Consider the following 18,556-nt stretch of genomic DNA (forward strand, 5'->3'; position numbering starts at 1 on the left):
GAAGAGCGCCTCTGGGTCGGTGGGAGTCGCGGCCGTCTCGAAAGGCTCCCCAGGGCCAGCGCGGCGGGGACGGGCAGCGGCTCCCAGGGCTCCCGGGCGCGGACGCGACCTGGAGGCGGCTCCCGAAGGCCCCGGCCCTGGGCTGCCCATCTGTCCCACGGTCTGCGCAGGTGTGCGCCAGCTCTTCGGGCCTCGGAAGGAACCTGGAAGCCAGGAAAGGGCATGGCTGGAGTTTTGAATGGTTGCTCGAAACTTTGAAAAAAACGACTTTGGGAAGCTTTTCAGCTGGGAATGGGAAAGCATTTTGATCCAGAGGCTGGGTTCTACTTACCTGCCCTGAAGGTTTCTTTGTATCGGGAGGCAGGGGGCTTCCTGCCAGTCTTTTGGTGTGCTAGGCAGTGTAGTCGTCCTTAAGCGAGTTAACCTGTGTGAACTTTGAACTCCTCTAAGACCCCCCCACATGGGCTAGGGTGGAAGTCACTTCAAAGCTTAACCTCACATGTGGAGCCGTCTGAAACGTCTTTTCGTCTGTTTATTTATTTTCATTTTTTGAGAGTGATGGGGTCCCGTTTACATTTAACTCTTTATCCACTCAGGATTTGGGTATGTTGGCTAAGGACATTTTCTATGGGCTTGACTTTTCTTTTTTTCATCATCTTGTTGGAAGAACTGAGGGTTTAAAAAAAAAAATCCTCACTGACTGTTCAGGATGTGGGCATGGTGCATTGTCCAGGTTCTGTTTAATGACCTCCTTGAAGGTACTGTGTTCCCTTTAATATGGCATATCATGTACCAGGTGTGTAGGTGGAAGACTGACCTGTGTGGAGGCCCACTGGCCAGCTGCTGTTAACTGTGTGTCCAACCCTGAACTCTTATGTTCATTGAACTCTTACGTACACTGTGCACTTGGAGTAACAAAATTTGGAAACTGCTCAAGTGACCTTATTTGGTCACCTTTTTCAAATTCAAGGGGTTTTGTTTTGTTTTTGGACCAGGCTGACCTTGAGCTCACAGAGATCAATGCCTGCTTCTACCTCCTCAGCTCAAGGTTTTTTATTTTTGTTTGTTGTTGTTTTTTAAAGGAAAATTTATATGCATTTTCTTTGTGATAAAACCTAGGTGTGTTTTCTTGTAATTAAAAAGGAAATATCCATGTTCATTTACTAGGACCAGATTTTGAACTTGAACACTTCACTTTGCATTGGTTAGTTGCTGTCTGACATCAGCTCAGAAATAAGAGTATAAACAAAGTGTGTTTGATGTAGAAATCAGTCATTTCATATTTTCAGGGCCTAGGTGTATATGATTTCTTTCCATACATCTTTGTGTTTGCTCTTTGCTGGATTCTAGTGTTTTTGTTATTGAGTAACATAGGGTAAGGAGCCAGAAATAATTATTTAGCTTTAGTTGGGAACTATAGTTTTAGTTCATGTAAATATTTCCATCTTTTCTTTTTCTTCTAGGAGCCAAGGACCGAACCCAGGGCCTTGCACTTGCTAGACAAGCGCTCTACCACTGAGCTAAATCCTCAACCCCTATGTAAATATTTTCACGTTGTACTTAGAAACTTGTCAGAGCTCATGGTAGAATATTCCAGACCCTTATCAGCTTTACCATAGCTGCTTTTTAGGTGAAAGATCAGAATTCCACTTCCAAAATTTTTTCCCTGAAGTTTTCACCTCCAAACATAGTAAGAGCTATTATTTTAATTTAATTAATTAATTTTTTGTTTTTGAGACAGGTTCTCCCTGTACCCCAGCTGGCCTGGAACTCACTATGTAGACCAGGCTGGCCTGGAACTCACAGAGATCCACCTGCCTCTGCCTCCTGAGTGCTGGGATTAAAGGTGTGCACTACCACGCCTGGCAGAACTATTATTTTTAAAATTTAAGTGAAGTTTATTGCAAAAATCATACATAAAGCAGGCAGCAGTGATGTGCACAACACAGTGGCTGTTAGTTCAGGCTGGATGGAGTTCTAGCTGCTTACTTACTAGCTGTTGTCCTCAGGCAAGTTATTTCACCTTTTAGGGACTCTGCTTCCTGATAGGGGCAGCTGGCAGGTGTGAAGGAAGGTGCCTCAAGCATACTAGATAATAAATATATACTTACCTCCCTACCAAAGAGCCTTTTACTCTATGCCGTCACTTTTTAAATATTATCTTATGCCTCTTCTTTATCTTATGCCTCTTCGGGGAGTGATTTTTTTTTAATTTTTATTTATTTATTTATTTATTTAATTTATTTATTTTTTGCCTTTTTGAGACAGGGTCTCCCTGTAGTCCCAGCTGATCTGAACTGATTATGTAGACCGGGCTGGTCTTGAACTCACAGCGATCCGCCTGCCTCTGTCTCCTGAGTGCTGGGACTAAAGGCATGGGCCACTACGCCCGGTTTATTTATTATTTTTATTTTGCGTGCATGCATGTATTGCCTGCATGTAAATAAGTGCACCCGTGTTGTGCAGTGCCCATGGAGGTCAGAAGAGGCTGTCGGATCCCCTGGGACTGGAGTTATGGACAGTTGTTAGCTGCCATGTGGGTGCTGGGATTCAAACCCAGATCTTCTGCAAGAAACCAGTGTTCTTAACAGCTGAGCAATCTCTCCAGCCCCAGGGAGTGTTTTTTTGATGATATTTCATTTTCATCAAGTATATAGTACATTGGAGACAGTGTTGTGATTTTCTTTCAGTGTGTGTCTGATTGAGCCAGACATTGACCCATTAGCCTACCAGATCCAAAATGCAGTAGCATCCTTATTTCTAAGCGCTTGAGGCTGCCTTTTGTGGTCCAAAATGTGCTTAGCTCATTATCGTGTGCCTGGTGTAGTTAGTATTACACAGGTAGCCACTTCACTCAATAATATAAAAAATATTGGTAGCATGTGAGGCGATACTCCTTTTAAAAACTCAACTAAGATATATCAAATTTGCTTAGCCACTATTTTGGTTTGATAGGGAGTTAAGAGAAAGTCCCTGAGAACTGAGGGCCACTTGTGTACAGAAACACACTGTACATCTGAGAGCTAATCTCTACTAGAAATGTCCTTGTTTATCATTTATTCTGATTGCGGTCACCTGCATAAATTATCCTAGTGGGGGATGTGAAGTTATTTATTCTGTGGCTACGAGGAAAATGCTTCATTGTTTATGTTATCAGGATTGTTGATCATGAAATTAGAGTGCAGTTGTGCACAGATGTATATTTCATTAATTCAGCTGCCCACTCAGTTTTCTTTGGCAAGATAGCTTTTCAGAGCACTAGAGAAACTGTATGAGACCCACTCTTCCTGAGTAGATAGACCATGTTCCTGAGTAGAAATCCAGTGAGCTACATAAAGGTTTCCTCATGTTGACTGGTAGAAGAGTTCCATCTTCACAGGCCTAGGGGAGGTAGCTATTTGCTTGCTTCAGGTTTTTACTCCATTTTCAGGCTGAAGACTCATTGGTAATTATTTAATTTTCATTGGAAACGTCTGTGCTTTTGAGATCCAAAGTAATCTATAAAATAAATATTTTGTGTACTTTGTAACGATCAGGTGTTTTCCCTAAAGAAACAATACAGAAGAAAAGCCTAATGTGTCATTTTTAATAGATTCAGTTTATATGATTGCCAAATAACTTGGGGACTGTAACGTAGCCATATGATTAGAGTGTGATGCTTACTTAAAAACTAGGGATGGTGACTCATACTCTGAGATGGTTGGATGTCTTTCCCAGAAGTTGAGGACTGTTTCGGATCTTTATCTTTACTGTGTTTCATGCTTGGTTTCAGACTTGCCTGCTTCAGAAGGACACATGGCACAAGTGTTAACAGGAGTACAGTGGAGCAGTAGACTAGGGAAAAAAAACTTAGAAACAAATGCTCATGAGGCCCTTGTCTGCATTTCTTTTAAAAATTTGAACCATCATCCATGTAGAAATCATTTAAGCTTTTGAGTCCAGCTACAGGTTTGGCAGGGTCCTGACCAGGGTTGGCAGGACATTAAACCAGAGTTTTCTGACAGTTGCCTGCTGGAGTCTTAGGGTATGTTTCTATTTTTCCATTGTTATAAGGAAAGGTGTATTATATTGCCTTTTATTTAGGACCTGTGTGTGCGTGTGTGTGTGTACACATGTGCTCTTTTCTGTATTATCGATAATATGACAAATTAAGAAAATCTCTCAAAGAATCATCTTCATTGTAGGTGTTAGGATAGATAAGCCGGGTGTGGGGACACACACACTTGGGAGGGGGGCAGAGGCAGGTGGAGCTCTGTGAGTTCAAGGCCAGCCTGGTCTACATAGTAAGATAAACCTAAATTAAACAAACCAAATGAAATAAGACCCATCCCTTCTATAATAACCATAAATGAAATATCACCTCTATTACCTCTATTAACACTTTCAATAGCCTTACGAAGCTATAGTTATAGTTCACTCATTTAAGATGTTTAATCTCAGGGCTGGAGAGATGGCTCAGCAGTTAAGAGCGCTGGTTGTTTGTGCAGAGGACCTGAGTTTGGTTCCCAGCACCCACTTGGTGGCTAACAACTATTTGTAACTCCAGTTTCACCCTCTTTTGGGCTCTGTGGGCATTGTACAGCACAGGTGCACTTACATGCAGGCAAAATACTCATAAAATCAATCAATTTTTAAAAAGATAATTAGTACATCTAATGCGGGAAGAGCATTTAGTGCTCTCAACCACTGAGTCATCTCTCAAGATGTAAATAACCTTGACAATCTCTTTTTGAGAGCCTATGTTCCTTGGAGTTGTTGAAAAGATGTTTTTCCTGGTTTGTTAAATCACTTTTTTTCTGCATCCTTTGGTCTGCAGTGGTTTCAGATCAGTTTTCTAGCAGACGTGGCCCCCATGAGCACTCTGAAATACCACAGAGTAATCCTGTGACTTTAATTTTGAGGTAGCCTGTCTCATGCAGATAAGATTCTTCGTATGATTGGTTGTGAGGCCATTAGAGTTTTGCCTCAAGACTGTTCATAAATCAAGAGTTAGTGTATTGATTGACCTTTTGCAGGCTCCTGTTCTTAAAGCACATGGCTTGTCCATGTGACTGTTTTTCTTGGGAGGATTAAAATACCAGTTGACAATAAAGTAGTAACTTTCATGGTTTTTGTTTTATTTTTGCTTTTTCTGTAAAAATACCTGAACCTATTCGCAAAACCAGTGTGTCACTCTCAGCACAGTTGCTCCTTCAGGGCCAGTTTACTCTTTCAGATCTTTATCTTCACTGTATTTCATGTTTGGTTTCAGACTTGCCTGCTTCAGAGTGACACATCCCACATGTGTTAACAGGACTGCAGTGGAGCAGGAGAATCAGCATTTTGTCTTTTTGGTTATATAGTTTATAACTTTTTGGTTATATAGTTTATAACTTTCCAACAATATTATTTTGCAACCTATCTAGCATATTATTGAGTAACTTTAAAACAAGACAACAATTAAAAAATTGTTTTGTTTTGTTTTTAAGACAGGGTTTCACTATGCAGCCCTAACTGGCCTGGAACTCTCTATGTAGACCAGGCTGGTCTGGAACTTGCAACCATCCTTTTGCCTCTGTCTTCCTAAAACTGGGATTACAGGTATGTACCACCACATCCTGCCAAAATAACTTTTAAATAACTCCAAAACAAAAAAAGGAACCTTTAAAAAAAAAAAAGCGTATATTTACTCTGAAGCCAGTTATCCTTATATAACTTAAGCGTTTCCCAATTCCTTCCAATCTCCCCTTAACACAACTTTTACATGAGTCACACTGCACTTTTGACCATGATTGTTGCTCCTTAGTTTGAATACCAGTTTATTATAGACATTTGGATTAGATTTTCACTTGTTTATTGAAATGAAACCCGTCCTCAAAATATCAGGACTTTCTTTCTGTGGTAGAAAATTTAGTCTTTGAAGGGAGTTTCCAAAAAAATTCCAGAAATTTCCATAAATTTTGAGTTGTAGTAACATATATGAATAAATGTATGACCTCCCAGGTCACTGAGATCAGAGTATATTAAACAATCCCATGGAGTCTGGCCCTCTAATCCAGTGAGTCTGTCCGTCCCCCGTCCCCCATGTGTCCCTCCCCCCCTAAGGAACACAGTGCCTTTTCCTTAGTGCAATGGGAATGCATTGGAGCTACCCAACTCCCTCTCTGGCATGACCCTTAAGATTGAAACCCTCACCCTCTAGAAAAACAGAGGAGGAAGCCAAGGCCAGAGAGGTCTGGTGACCTGACCAGGGTTATATGTGAATGACAGAAGGAACTCAGGACCGGATTCTCCTGCTTGATGCTGGAGATCTGCCCCACCACGCTCTGGTTCTGGTGCCTATGTTAGAACTCATTGGTCCATCCCCCCTAGTTTACCCGAGGAGTGGACCAAGGAAAGTTGTCATGAGGCTTGCTGACAAGCTTCTAGAACATGCTTCGATGGTTTGTGTTCATCTGATTAAAGCATGGCTTCTCACCTTGTGTTTCAGTACTGTGAAGATTCAGCTTGCAATAGAGATGCTGCCTTCATCTGAAGTCTCTTGGGAGAGGGACCATTTTCAGTGACTGGCAGCCAGCTCTGGAGGGTAGAGGGTAGGAGGTCACTAAACCAACTTTGCAGTTTAAACTCATTTCTTTGTTTGAGGTCTAATAATATCCAAGCAGGTGCATGTTTTTCAGTAACATCTCAGTAATATGTCTGAAATAGCAAAACTGAAAGTTCATGTCCTAGAAGCCCTTAACCAAAGTTGTTCTTAACTAACTCAGTCAAAGTCTTTACCAGGAAATCCTGAAAAGATAGCACTGTCTAATCATCGGGCTGGTTCTGGGTGTGTGCCTTTGCAGAGGCTCCTGCCTCCCCAGCACTCCTGGCTCCAGGGAGGGTCTGTGGTGACAGAAAAGAGAAGGCGTACCCAATGCTATGGTGACCCTGGACCACAGTGGAGGGACTCAAAATAGCGTGGGGAGGGGGATCTAGAAGAAGACCATAATGAGGAAGGAAGGAGGCTTGGAAGATGCCCTGAGTTTGCACGTGTGACTGGAGGCACCACCCTGCCTTTTCTTTGCCTCCTCTATGGAGTTTAGCATGCTGTATTAGCCATATCCATTGTAGTGGGCATTCAGCAATAGTGATTGAATTTCTCTTTGAGACTTGCTAAGAACAGTAAAACAAGGGGCTGTTTCAACATCAAGCAAATGGCTTATGGATTTTGGGGCACGATGTCACTTCAGCTCTGTTCTATAACCTTTAACAGGCTTTCACTGGCAATGTACAGTTCTACACAATTCAAAGCTTTCAGAACATGTGCTTGGGTGGACATGACCCAAATGTGTGGCATCCTCTTGATGGGCTCCTCACGTCAGCAATGAGATTAATCTTTCCATTGCCAAACTCCATGAGAATAATGATGACTGGTGATGATTCCATGTCCGTTTCATTTTTCACTCAGCATGATAGTTCACTATTAAAAAATGAACCTTGAGCTGGGGTTGGCATCTCATGTATTAAACATGATTTCCTTAGCTATTAGACTAATTTATAATTATAATTCAAAACCATCTTGTTCTCCAGTGGATTATTCCCCCAGCTCAGATGAAGGGACAATTGGTTGTCCAGATCTCAAGAGTGTTTGTCATGGAAACTGAACTACTTCATACATTTCCTGAGCAAACAATGCTGTCAGATGAGCCAGAGGAGTTTGTTGACTAAGGTAAATCATATCTCCTCTCTTAAAACTAATGGCCCACGACTCCTGAGGAGCTGGCAGGCATGCGAGAAACATCTGCACAGAAGGCCACAGCTGCAATGAGGACATGTTGCTTACAGCAGTGCTTCTTAGCCCTGACTCAAATTAGTCATCTAGAATCTCCAGGGATGCTTTAGGGTCCATGCCCAGGCACCATCCCAGGTAAAGAAAATCAGAATCTCTGGGCACAGAGCCTGGCATCTTAAAAAAAAAATGTTTTAAGGCTCAGGTGCCTGATGTGCAGCCAGGTGGAGGCCTTTAGGTAATTCCTGTGCCTTCATCCCAGACAGAGCAAATGCATTTACATGTGTCCAATGACATCACAGAGTGCCCTAGGCCGGAGAAGCTGCCAGCTCATTTTGTGGAGAGGTTGGGATTGAGCCATTCATTTTGGTGGGTTTTCAGTTGTTGCTATTGTTTTTGTTCTTCTCTTACTAGGACCTGGGGCTCACTAATTAGGCTAGGCTGGCTAGCCAGTGAGCCCCAGGATCTGTCTCTGCCTCCCCAGAAGTGGGATTATAAGTGCATGGCACCAATGCTAAGCTCTTTGCATGGTGCTGGGAATCAAACTCAGGTCCTCTGGCAAGCACATTCCTCTCCAGCTATTACAGTCCAATATTCTGTTGGTTACGTATAAAGAGCAGGTAATGCAAGAATCACAGACGCTGGCATTTTGTTCTTTGAGTGAAAACTACTGAAATTACTATCATCAGATTTACCTGATAACTAGCATTATATTTAAATAGTAAATGATTGAATTAGAAGAGGTTTAAACAGATGTTTATTAGAAGATACCTAACACTATTTTTGCTTTCTCTGTTTATTAAGAGACCTAAGAATCAAAGCAAAACTGTTTTCCAGGTTCCTTTCCAGAATTTTGATAAGTAAAATCATCCTTGTGCATTTGTATGTGTATGTATTTTTTTTCTTTTTTTAAAAAATATTTTATTATTATTTTTATTTTATATGTATGCATGTATTGCCTGCATGTAGGTAAGTGCACCTGTGTCGTGCAGTGCCCTCCAGAAACAGAAGAAGCCATTGGATCCCCTGGAACTGGAGTTACAGACAGTTGTTAGCTGCCATGTGGGTGCTGGGGTTCAAACCCTGGTCTTCTGCAAGAACAACCAGTGTTCTTAATCACTGAGCCGTCTCTTTAGCCCCATATTTTTTTTTTCTTTTGTCTTTTTGTTGTTGTTGTTTTGAGACAGGGTCTCCCTGTAGCTCCAGCTAGCCTAGAACTCACTGTATAGACCAGGCTGGTCTCGAACTCTCTGAGATACACCTACTCTGCTTCCCAGGTGCTGGGATTAAAGGCATGCGCCACCATACCTGGGTAAAATTATTTATTTTAAAATTTATTTTTATTATTTTATGTGTGTGAATGTTTTGCTTACATTTAAGTGCACCGTGTCTGCAGTGCCTGTGGAGACCAGAAGAGGGAGTTGGAGCCCCTGGAACTGGAGTGATGGACAGCTTTAGCTGCCATGTGGGTGCTGGAATTTGAGCATAGGTCCTCTGCAAGAGCAGCCAGCGCTCTTAACTGCTGAGCCATCTCTCCAGCCCCTGGATTTTTTTGTTTGTTTGCTTGCTTCCTTGTTTTTTTATTTGTTTTTTTGAGACAGTGTCTCCCTGTAGCCCCAGCTGGCCTAAAACTCACTATGTAGACCAGGTTAGCCTTAAACTCACAGAGATTCACTGGCTTCTGCCTCCTGAGTGCTGGGATTAAAGGCATGTGCTATCATGCTCAGCAAGTTGGATTTTTTAAGTGATTTAATCCTGGAAATTAGTTTGCTAAGAACATGGCTGTACTCCCGTGTTCTGCATGGCACTACTCAACAGTAGCCAAGGTATGGAATCAACCTAGGTGCTGATCAATAGATGAATGAATAAAGAAAATATGATGTGCACATACAGTGGAACATTGTCTACTCATGAAAAAGAATGAAACACTGTCACTTGTGACAACATGGATGGAACTGTGAATAACATTGTTTAGGGACTGGTGAGGTGGCTCAGTGGGTAAAGGAGCTTGCTGCCAATGCTGATGACCTGAGTTCAATTCCTAGGACCTACATGGTAGAAGGAGAGAACTGATTCTCCCCTTGAGTAGTTTGCTGACATCTGTGTGCATGCACACATACACACAATAAATGCTTAAAAATTTTTTTTAAATATTTTATCTTATTTTTATTTTATGTGTATAAGTATATTGCCTGCATGTAGGTAAGTGCACCCGTGTTGTGCAGTGCCCATGGAGGACAGAAGAGGCCATCAGATCCCCTGAAATTGGAATAAACATATAGTTTTAAATAGAGGAACACATAGAGCAGAGCCATAGAGTTGAGATGCAGTGAGTTGACAGGCATGGTTCCCTCAGGTATGACTCACTTGTCCAGGCACTCTGAGAAGCATCACATCACTTAGTATGGGGATTAACATTTAGGTCTCTAGTCTGTTTCTCATCTAATCTTCTAGATAATTGGTGTCAGCAACTCCCAGGTATGTTTGAAAATTCTGAGCAAATGCAAGTGTTTCTGTTGTTGATTTTTTTGTCTTTTTGAAGCAGGGTCTGCCTGTAAGCCCCAGCTGTCCTGGAACTCACTGTGTCGATCAGGCTGGCCTTGAACTCACAGAGATCCGCCTGCCTCTGCCTCCCAAGTGCTGGGATACAGGCATGCGCCACCACACCCGGCTTCTGTTGTTGATTTTTAATGATAACAAGAAAAAGTTTAAAGTTTTGTTAGGGGAATGTCCCAGAAATTTCTTGATTCTTGTGATAGCTCAGTTCCTAAATGCGCATGTGGGGTGTTGTGTATATTTTTTATGTTAACCAAAATAAAAAAATTTCTCATAGAAGTATTTGTAACATCTCCAGATAAGTTGAAATATTCTAAGAAAGTTATAAAGCCAAATTTGAGGGATGCTTCACTTTAAAGGTACTGTTTGCTCTGAACAATCCAGCGGTTGTTCTCAGTCGTTCTGTTGGGGGTTCATTTTCCAGTTGTCATGATCTGGTTTGCAAAAAAGAAAATGGTTTCTTTTACAGAGTGAAGAAGAAGTTTATCAGTAGTTTTGCTGCTTAGCTAACAATATCAGACCACAGAGTTCTAAAACCATCCCTAATCCTCCTGTCAGGGTTCAGTACTTTGAAACCTCTTGAGTTCTTAGTGCACAGTAAAACTCAGTCCCTTATCTAGAGTTGGAGATGAGTAAGGATCTCCCTTTAGGGTTAAGTGATAGTTTTTAGAGTCTGTAGCCATGTAGGTATAGCTAGAAATCAGCTTTCTGGTTTCACAGAGCATTTGTTGATTTCTTTGGTATTTTTCCCTACCCCAGACCTTATAGTGAATCAGATTATTACTAATATCAAATGTAATATTTTAAGATCAGTGGAGACACCAGGGTGTGGCAAGATCAGGACTGGGAATGACTGTGTTCAAAGGTATAAAGACTTTTATAATCTCTGAAATTCTTATGTGGGTTTTGGACATAGTTTGATGGGCTGGAGCTAGTGAAGGCCTGGTAAGTCATGGCTGACCATGTATGTGTCAGTGGACTTGAGGCAGTCTACTCTTCTTCATAGAGCTGCAGGCTGATGCTTGGAGAATGACTTGCCTAGAGTCCAAACTAGATGTATCCCACCTCACCTTTTTTCTACTTCATTCAGTCAGTAAACAAAACACATCTATGAGGCTCATGAGGATATCCCAAAATTTTGAGGTTTTTGAGATTTTAGAGGAAAAGTCTGAGGGTTTGGAGTCATGGATACAAGCGGGGCCAAGGAGTCCATGTGTCTGGCCCAGGAGCCAGAGCGGCTCTGAAGCTAGGGATTGTTTTGGGCAGGGACCGGAGATGCTGCTAGCTCAGCTGTCAGGAGGTATGGTTGTGGAGCTTACTTTTTCCTTATCTTACATGATTCCTCTGCTAGGTGGTCAGCTCTTCAACTTTTAGACACTTTGGGGTTTTATATAATAGGATCCTTCTTTCTCTAGGATAAGAACTAGAATCCAGTTTGTGAGTGGGGTTAAAGTAAGTAAACTGGCAAGAAAGAGAAGCCAGAGTTGGCCAACAGGAAGCCGAGTGAGGCAGGGAGTGCCCAGGGATTGATAGAGCCAAATCCTTGCCAGCCTATTTGAGTAATGGAGACCATGATTCAGTGACTTATCTCAGTCTGTAATGTTCTAGATTTCTCTTTATGGTAGTGAAAGCTGCCCTGGAATGGATGCAGGTGCCATAGAGACAGAGGAGATTGAAAAGAGAGGAAGAAACCAACCTTCTGATCCCATGTCAGGTGGCTGCAGAGAAGACTCAGACATGCAGAGCTTAAGTTGGGATCTGCCTGGAAAGCCCTTTTAAGCTTTCCCATGAAGTTTTAATGTATTACCCTCATAGTTGGCTGTACACCAGCTAAGCAATATTAGTGTTAGTGTAAATTAAAACATGAGGAAAGACCCAGCTGGGTGTGCCCACAGGTCCTCTGAGTTTGGTGTATGGAGGCTTCATCCTAGGGATGGGTTTTCCTTCCAGATTGGTGTCAGGATATTACAACAGCCTACCTTCCCTCTCCTCTTGCAGGCTGCATAGGTAGCAAAGTAGACATGTAAAGACAATTAGGAGTTTTATGGCCCACTCTGTTAGTGCTCCTAGTGCTCACTGGGCTTTTGCTTTCTTTCCCAGCCCTACCTCTTCCCATTCCCTGGCCTGCTTTCTCTCTCTAGCCACAATGGTCCTATATGTCCTTAAACACAGCAGATTATCTTTAGTCTCAAGACCTTTGTACAGCTTTCCCCACTGCCTGGGTAAGTTCTTCCTTTTCCTGTGAATCTGAACTCAGGAAAACCTTTGACACTGATTCTCGATCCCCAAAGCCCCAACTCCACTTGATCAAAAGACCAGATTTCTGATACATTTTGTATTTCCTTCTGTCTTTTGAACAGCACTTAAAGCAGCCTGATGTTTTCTGTTGCTGTGATTCCTTATTACATTATAGACTCTGTGAGGGCAGGAATCTTGTCACGATTGCTATTGCTGTTACTATTACTAGTTTTTGGGTTTTTTTTTTTTGTCTTTCTTGACACAGGGTCTCCCTGTAGCCTTAGCTGGCCTGGATTCGCTATGGAGACCAGGCTGGCCTCGAACTCAGAGATCCACCTGCTTCTGCCTCCCAAGTGCTGGGATTAAAGGCGTGCACCACCACACCCGGCACTATTATTAGTTTCAAAGGGGCTAGAGAGCTATCTCAGCGGTTAAGAACATTGTTCTTGCAGAAGACCTGGGTTCGAATCCCAGCACCCACATGGCAGCTAACAACTGTAACTCCAGTCCCAGGGGATCCATCAGCCTCTTCTGTCCTCCTCGGGCATTGCACCACACGGTTGCACTTAACCTACATGCAGGCAATACGCACATACACATAAAATAAAAATAATAAATAAAATTTTTAAAAAATTAAAGTGAAAAATCAGGTTATTTCTTTAAAAATAAAATTTTTACTTATTTTGTGCATGTACATACACAGAGAAGGGGAGGGAAAGAGGGATAGAGAGAGTCAGAGAACAACTTAGAGTCATTTCTCTACTAACATTATATGGGTTCTGGGATGGAACTCAGGTATCAGATTTAGTGGTAAATACCTTTGCCCAATGAGCCATTTGACCAGTAGTCCTCCCCTTTCTTTTGAGACAGGGTCTCAAGTAGTGCAGCCTAGTTTTGAACTACTTATGGAGCTGAGGATAACCTTGAATTCCTGATCCTTCCCATTTTTATCTTTAAATTGTAGGATTATAGGTGTGTGCCACCACACCCAGCTGTTTAGGTTATAATTACATTGTGATGTCTCCTACAGTTCTTGGTTACTAACAGTTAACCCAAAAATGGTGCTCACATACACTGGACACTTCTCTAGGAGTTTTATACATGCTCACTCATTTAAATCCCCCAAAGCTGCTTCAGAGTTTCAGTGTTACCCTTATTTTATGGGTGAGAAAGCAAGCCAAGGCACGGATTGTTCATTGGTGGTCTGGCATTAGAATCTGGCCTTTTAACAACCATATCACAATGACCAGACACTATATTACACTAACAAATATTTGTTGACTTGTTCGGTGTCATCAGAAAATGGTGTGCTATATATGTAAGTTTCCATGTGGTTGAAACACAATCCCAGGACATACAGTGTAGTAACCTTTGGTGAAAATCTTTCAGTAGTTAAACTCTTCTTCCTTAAACGCCATAAAGCAAACACATTTCCACTTTTCCTTACTCTTTCCACCTTTTCCTTGGCAGCACCACCTATTGAACCTGTTCACAAGGGATGGGAGTCACTGAGGTTTGAAAGACAGAGTGGATAATCAGGTTTTTGAGTTTTATTTACTTTCTGATGATGTCTTTGGCTACTACCAATATCCTTTGTGTTGTTCTTCAAATTTATATAACTCTTGCTTTTGAAATTCTTTTTATTTTTTATTTGTTTATTTATTTACTTTGAGACAGAGATCTCATATATCCCAGGTTGGCCTCAAATTTGATATGTAGCCGAGGATGACCTTGAATTCATGAACCTCCTGCCTCCACCTTTCAAGTGCTGGGATTACAAAAGTGAGCCAGCACACCCAGTTGATGCAGTGCTAGAGGTTAAACCTAGGGCACTTTATATACTGGGCAAGCACTCTTACCAACTGAGCTACAACCTTAGCTCTTAACATCCTCTTAATGTTTATTTTGCTTCTCAGCATTTAGAGAAATGTTGCTTTTCCTCAGTTTGCAAAAGAAAAAGATAAACTTGGGGCTGGAGAGACGGCTCAGCAGTTAAGAACACTGAATGGTCTTGCAGAGGACCTGGGTTGGAATCCAGCACCTACATGGCAGCTGACGACTGTCCTTAACTCCAGTTGCTGGAGATCTGATGCCCTCTTCTGACCTCCGTGGACATTGCACGGCATGGGTGCACTTACATACATGCAGGCAATACACACATACACATGAAAAAAAAATCAAAATAATAAAACTTTTTAAAAGAAGGAAAAAAAAAAAACCTTAGAAGCTTAGTCTCCTTGACCACTGCCCAGGTGCTCATGTGATTCACTCTCTGGACTCAGAAAAGTTGGCATTGCAGTTGAATGACCTCCATAGTAGACAGAGCCTGACCAGGATGGTGACATTAGGAAGAGAAATTCCTAGGAGAATTGGGCCTGTTCATGGCAGAAAATGTCTTGTGGAAAGTATGTCCCCTCCTCCACCTGCCCTGGACACCATCTTTCCCTTTTCAGGAGCAGGTTCTATTCCTTGATGTCTGGAAAGGCTTCTTCCTTGAACCCAGAGGCTTGCTCTGCCCTTGGTAGTCCTTCCTACTTCTGTTTCCTGTGATAAGCTAGACAAAGCAGCAGTGCTCCATCCTGCCAGCTTCTCTGGGGCTCTGCTTTCTCCCAGTTCTCCATTTAGAAGCTGCAAGTCTGACCATTTGCGGCAGCAGTCTTCCAAGTGTTTCTTGTGCTTATCTGTCTTTGTCCAAATACATGAGAAACTTTTGATGAAATGAAGAAATAGGATGGCATGTTTGTATGCATGTGTGTGCTTCCCTGTGTATGCACACTTGCCTGGGCATGCATGAGTGGGGACCAGATAGCAACATCCAGTGTCAGTGTCTTCCTCTTTTGCTCTCTACTTTTTTTTTTGGTCTTTTTGAGAGAGGGTCTCCTTGTAGCCTCAGCTGGCCTGGAACTCGATATGTAGACCAGGATGGCCTTGAATTTACAGAGATCCTCCTGCCTCTGGGATTAAAGGCGTGCACCACCATGCCTGGCTCCCCATAGAATTTTATGCAGTGTATTTTGATCATATTCAGATTCCTTCTCTATACCCACCTTGCTTCCTCCTCTCCCCGAACTTCATGTCCTCTATTATTATTATTTTTTTTATTTTTAATTTTTAACTTTTTTATGTGTATGTGTGTATTGTCTGCATGTAGGTAAGTGCACCCATGTCATGCAATGCCCATGGAGGTCAGAAGAGGCTATCAGATCCCCTGGGACTGGAGTTACAGACAGTTGTTAGCTTCCATGTGGGTGCTGGGATTCGAATCTGGGTCTTCTGCAAAAACAACCAGTGTTCTTAACCACTGAGCCATCTCTCCAGCCCGTTTCTTTTTTCTTTCTTTTTTTTAAAAAAAAAAGGCCTGATGAGTCTGATCTGTGTTTCCCAAGTGCTCTTGGGTATGGGTCTATCCCTTGGAGTCTGGTCAACTTACCAGCCATTACACCTTTTTTTTTTTTTTCTTTTTTGAAACAAGGGTCTCCTTGTAGCCCCAGCTGTCTTGGAACTCACTATGTAGACCAAAAGATCGGCCTGCCTCTGCCTCCCAAGTGCTGGGATTAAAGGTGTGTGCCACCACGCCCAGCTATACCTTATCTTTTGAGACAGGGTCTTTCACTGAACCTGGAGTGAACTGTTTTGGCTAGCTTGGCTAGCCAGTGAGCTGCCGGGATCTTCCTGCCTCTACCTCCCAGCACTGGGTTTACAGTCATGTACTGCTACATGTGGCTTTTACATGGATGCTGGGGATCTGAACTCAGGTCCTCATGCTTGTCCGTTTACCCACTGAGTTATCTCCCAGCCCTCTTTTGTTTTTTGAGACAGGCTCTCATGTTTTTCACACTGGCTCAAATTCACTGTGTTGCCAAGGATGGATTTGAATTCCTGATCTTCCTGCCTCCACCTTTCAAGTGCTGGGATCACAGCATGTGCCACCACACTCAACCCCTAAGATTTTTGTCCACATGAAATGTCAGTGTCTGACACCTTCTTTTGATGAGCTTCTTCTTCTTCCTAGTGAAGCAATCATAGCTTACTTTGGGAGGCCCATCAATTTATGGCTGGTCATTAAGATGATTCTTGCTGTTCAAATGAGTTGTCTCATGCTAATAATCATGAACTTACTTGGCACAGACATTAAAAGAATGACTGGCTTCATCAAAGCAGTGGGCAGTGGCTATGACTTCATCATTTCATGACAGATCTTTTTAGACCATTAGAACTGGGCTGTTCAGGAGAGTACTGTGCAGCATGACTATAGTTAATAACAACGTGTTGTGTTCTTGGAAAAATTCTTCAACTCCTTTATTACAATTGTGTGTGTGTGTGTGTGTGTGTGTGTGTGTGTGTGTGTGTGTGTGTGTAGATGTGACAGTCAGGGCAACTTCTAGGTTCTCTCCTTCCACCAAATGGGTTCCAGGGATTGAACTCAGGTTGTCAGGCTTGGTAGCAAATGTCTTTATCTGTTTAACTGTCTCTCCAGCCCTTGAAAATTGTTAACAGAATAGATATTAAGTATTCTTACCACACACAAACACATAAAAGGTAAGTGAGGAATTCAAAAATATAAATTTTTCCATTTCTTTGAGAATTTCATACAGCATATTTTGATCACTTACTACTCACTCTGCTCTGTCTCCTCCCAGTCCTTCACCTCCTCACTCCAAACTTCATGTCCTCTTTTGTTTTTAATATATTTTTTAAAATTTCATTTTATGTGTTAGTGTATTGCTTGAATGTAAGTACACCTGTGTCATGCAATGCCCATGGAGGTCAGAAGAGGGCATTGAATCCCCTGGAACTGAAGTTATCGACAGTTGTTAGCCACCATGTGGTTTCTGGGAATTGGACCTGGGTCCTCTGCAAGAGCTGACATCTGCTGACATCTCTTCAGCTCCCCACCCCCACCTTTTTAAGTAACCCACCAAGTCGATTGTGTTGACCATATAGTCCTAGGTATGGGGTCATCCACTGCAGTATGGTCAGCCTACCAGGAACCACACCCTTAAAAAAACTGTCGGGCTTGGGGCTGGAGAGATGGCTCAGCAGTTAAGAGCACTGACTGCTCTTACAGAGGACCCTGGTTCGATTCACAGCACCCACATGGCGGCTACGAACCGTCCTTAACTCCAGTTCCAGGGGAATTCAAAGCCCTCTTCTAACCTCTGAGGCATTGCTCAACACGGGTGCACTCATATACATGCAGGCAATACACTCATACACATAAAATAAAGATAATAAAAATAATAAAAAAAACCCCAAACAAACAAAAAAAGTGTCGGGCTTGGTGGCACATGCCTTTAATCCCAGCACTTGGAGACAGAGGCAGGCAATCTCTATGAGTTCAAGGCCAGCTTGGTCTATGTAGGGATTTCCAGGCCAGCTGGGGCTACAGGCAGACCCTGCCTCAAAAAGACAAAACAAAAACAAAACCGTGACTCTCCCTCCCCAGAAGCCATCTATACCAGATGCTTCCCCCATCATGTTAGAATGTTCACTAGCTTGATCTTGTGCAGGCAACCAGAGCTGCTGTGAGTTCATTGGTACAGTGGTCCTGTCATGTCCAGAAGATACTGTTTGTTCCTGTCTTCCTCGACCTCTGGTTTTTTCGGTTTTTTTTTTTTGTCTTTTAAATAGGGTCTTCCTTGTAGCTCCAGCTGGCCTGGAACTCACTGTGTAGACCAGGCTGGCCTGGAACTCACAGAGATCTGCCTGCCTCTGCCTCCCAAGTACTGGGACCTCTGGCTCTTAGAATCCTCTTCCTCTATGGTCCCTGAGCCTTGTGGGGAGGGGTGAAGTAGATGTCCATTTGTGCTGAGCACTTCACAGACACTTGTTCTCTGCACTTTGAGGAATTTTTTAATGGTGGTTAAAGCTGTGACCACTGACTTTTTGCAATACTCCCACTCTCATCTACAGTGTGATCTTGGGAATTTTTGGCCAGAACATATATAAGACCTCGCCCTGTCTAGTTTGTATGGTAAATTGGGTATCTTTAGAGGATATATATATATATAT

At 42.5% G+C, this 18,556-nt stretch overlaps 1 protein-coding gene across 1 annotated transcript in view; it reads left to right on the top strand.

Annotated features, from left to right (window-relative positions):
• The window catches only part of Ern1 (endoplasmic reticulum to nucleus signaling 1), a 103,270-nt gene that overhangs the window by 439 nt on the left and 84,275 nt on the right, over nucleotides 1–18,556 (top strand). The window lies entirely within an intron of this gene.

This window comes from Nannospalax galili, unplaced genomic scaffold (genome assembly GCF_000622305.1).
Source record: "Nannospalax galili isolate Female #2095 unplaced genomic scaffold, S.galili_v1.0 scaffold1023, whole genome shotgun sequence".
In the NCBI taxonomy this organism is placed as follows: domain Eukaryota; kingdom Metazoa; phylum Chordata; class Mammalia; order Rodentia; family Spalacidae; genus Nannospalax; species Nannospalax galili.